The sequence below is a fragment of the Rhinolophus sinicus genome, linkage group LG06 (genome assembly GCF_036562045.2).
Source record: "Rhinolophus sinicus isolate RSC01 linkage group LG06, ASM3656204v1, whole genome shotgun sequence".
Taxonomy (NCBI): Eukaryota; Metazoa; Chordata; class Mammalia; order Chiroptera; family Rhinolophidae; genus Rhinolophus; species Rhinolophus sinicus.
The window spans coordinates 140192293-140195907 of record NC_133756.1 but is presented as its reverse complement, the minus strand read 5'-3'; positions in this window follow the sequence as shown (position 1 = coordinate 140195907).

Here is a 3615-nt window from a genome sequence, read left to right as displayed (position 1 = left end):
GAGGGAAGTCATTTTGGCTTAGTGCTAGGACATGTCTTTTACCACGTTCTTTTTTATAGTTACAGCAGATAATTAAAAAGAAGTATTGTTTGTTTGTTTTATGTTTTTTGTTTTTTGTTTTTTGTTTTTTTAATGAGCATACAATCTTTCATGGTATCTAATTGGCTTTAACTCACTAAACATAGAGCTTTGGGACCTTAATAGACCTAAAATCAAATTATTTCTTGACCACTTAGAAGATGCGTAACCTTATAGAAAATATACTTCAGTTTCTTTATACATTTGAATATCAATTTTATAGGATTTTGATGAAAATAAGATTACATAATTATTAAAATCCTCTTATAAGACATCCTATAATCCAAGTTTTGTAATTTTTATTGCTGTTTCTATTTCTCAGAAGTGGAATAAATTCTATTTATTTCTTTTAATGTATAATTTATTGGTTGTCCATCTGTCTATATTATTATACTGTAGATTACTCTTCTGAAGACCTATGATACTAGCTTTTGATATATAGTATATGCATATGTCATATATTTACATACAGATCCAATAAGGATCATGAAAGGTTTGGAACAATCACTTCTCATACATTTGAGAGGAAGTACTGGCTTTCTATAAGAATAAAATTCTGGGTATCTTTACCAGCAAATTATATTTGGATTATATTATTTTTTCCAAAAAAAAATTATATATATATATATATATATATATATATATATATGAAAGGATATATATATTTTTTTTTCAAAAAAAAATTATATATATATATATATATGAAAGGATATATATATATATAAAAGGATATATATATATATATATATATATATATATATGAAAGGATATATATATATTTTTTCAAACAAAATTATATATATATATATATATGAAAGGATATATATATATATAAAAGGATATATATATATATATATATATATATATATATGAAAGGATATATATATATATTTTTTCAAAAAAAATTATATATATATATGAAAGGATATATATATATATATATATCCTTTCATACATGTGGTCTAGTAGTGATAAAATCCATAATCTTTAGAGTATTCCACATTTATCTTAATTTCAGTTGTTGTCATGAAACCTCCAGAGAAAACATGATAGAAGAAAAGTGTAAATTCTGTTTTAAGACCAAAAGATTTTAGTTATGATTATGGTATACAGTAAGGCCACTACTAAAGGTGTCCAATATGTTCTCAGAACTGCAATGAAAGGATGTAATGAAACCAATTTTACCATAGGCTCATTGATATAAACAATAAATTAAGTTTCTGAGGCATCTCATCAACATAAGAGCAAAATGATGATGAATGAAATGACTTTATTTGAGGACCTGTTCTATGCTCCCACGCTGCACTTAAAACAGCCAAAGAACGCATTTTAACTGACAGAATTGAATCAAACAACTAGAACTTTTTGAAGGTTTGTACCTTTTGAGCAAGTTGAATGACTTCAGGTGCACTGGATGAAGCATTCTACATTTTCATTGGGACAAAGCAGAAATCCACAGCAGAAATTTCTTCAGGAACCAGTATTGGGGTAGAAAAATCTGAACAGTAATAGACAATCTGCTGGTGGTTAAGCACAGACTAATTGGAGAGATAAAAAATCCAGGGGGACCCAGTCATAGGGGAGCCCCCATTCTCTTGTGAGTTTTACCTATGGGAGCTTTCCAGTTTCTCATAGTGAATATCAAAGAGAAATCCCCTCCTGCTTCTGGCAGGTGGAGGGGAAAAGGAACCATTTTGAAATACATCAAAGCATTCTGTTCTTTTTAACAAGGCCTTCCCTAGGGGGAAACTGGTTAACCAGAGCCTAACCTCCTGGGGTATTATTATCAAAGCCTAACTCTAGTCCCCTCTAACTTCCTTTGTGGGAAAAGGGAAATACCCAACTGCAGCCAATTCTACTCATCCTGTTCCACCAAAGGGAGTGAAAAAACTAACAAACAAACAAAATGAGAAGCACTTAGGAAGTTCACAGTCCAGAGTCACAGGCTCACTAAAAATGTGGAATCTAATCATGGGACTATAGACTGCTTCTTCTTCCCCTACACCTTACCACCACGTCACTGAAGGCCTATGTACAGCAGCCCCTTTTACCCAGCACATCATGCCGCACTAGCAAGAAAAAAAATTACAAGGTATACTAAAAGGCAAAACACCAAATTTGAAGAGCAAGCATCAGAATCAGACTCAGATATCACAAGGACATAAGATTAGACCAGAAATTTAAAACAACTGTGATTAATATGCTGAGGGCTCTAATGGTTAAAGTAGACAGTATGAAACAACAGATGAGCAATGTAAGCAGGAGTATGGAAATTGAAAAAAAAAAAAAAAAGAGGAACCAAAAAGAAATGCTAGAGATTAAAAACACTGCAACAGAAATGAAGCATGCCTTTGCTGGGTTTATTAGCCCAGCAATAATAGAAATATAGCTGAAAAATCCCCAAATACTTGGAGATCAAACAACATACTTCTAAATAACCCATGGATAAAAACGAAATCTCAAGACAAATTTAAAAACATTTTGAACTAAATTAAAAGAAATATACAATTGATCAAAATTTGTGGGATTCAAAAAAAGTAGTGCTTAGAGAGATATTTATAGCATTGAATGCATATATTAGAAAAGCAGAAAGATCTTAAATCAGTAATCTAAGTTTTCACTTTAGGAAACTAGAAAAAGAAGAACAAATCAGACCCCAAGCAGGTATAAGAAAAGAAATAATAAAAATTAGAGCAGAAATCAATGAAACTGAAATCAGAAAATCAATAGAAAGAATCAAGAAAACCAACAGCTGGTTTTTGAAAAGTTCAATAAAATTAATAAGTCACTAGCAAGGCTATCTAAGAAAAAAAATGAGAGCAAACACACATATCTAATATCAGATGTGAAAGGGTGGCACCACTACAGATCCCATAGACATTAGAAGTATAATAAGGTAATAGTGTGAACAACTTTATGCTCACAAATTTGTTAACCTAGATAAAGTGGATCAATTCCTTAAAAGACACAACCTACCAAAACTCAAATAAGAAGAAATAGACAATATGAATAGGCCTATATACATTAAAGAAATTGAATCAATAATTAATAATCTTTCAAAACAGAAAGCATGAGTCCCAGATAGGTTCACTGGTGAATTCTATCATTTCAGGAAGAAATTTTACCAATTGTCTACAATCTCTTTCAGAAGATAAGAAGCACAAAGAATTCTATGAGGCCAGCATTACTCTAATACCAAAATCATGCAAAGATATTACAGTTAAAAAAAAAGGCCAAATGATTATTGACTGCTTATAAGTAATGATGAGAAATGATACAAAAAAAGAAAATCAGATCTATATGAAGGAGTGAAGAGCATGGGACATTACAAACAAGTGGGTAAATATAAACGATGAAGTTTTTTGTTCCTATAATTTTTTAAATGGTGACTGATTTTTTTAAAGTTAATAGAATAACACTGGTAAGATAGGTTATGATATAAAAGTGAAAGGTAGTGGGTAAATAGAAGTATACTGCTTTAATTGGGAAGTTGAGAAAGTAAGAGGCATACAGTGTCAGATATACAGTAAGAAGTAT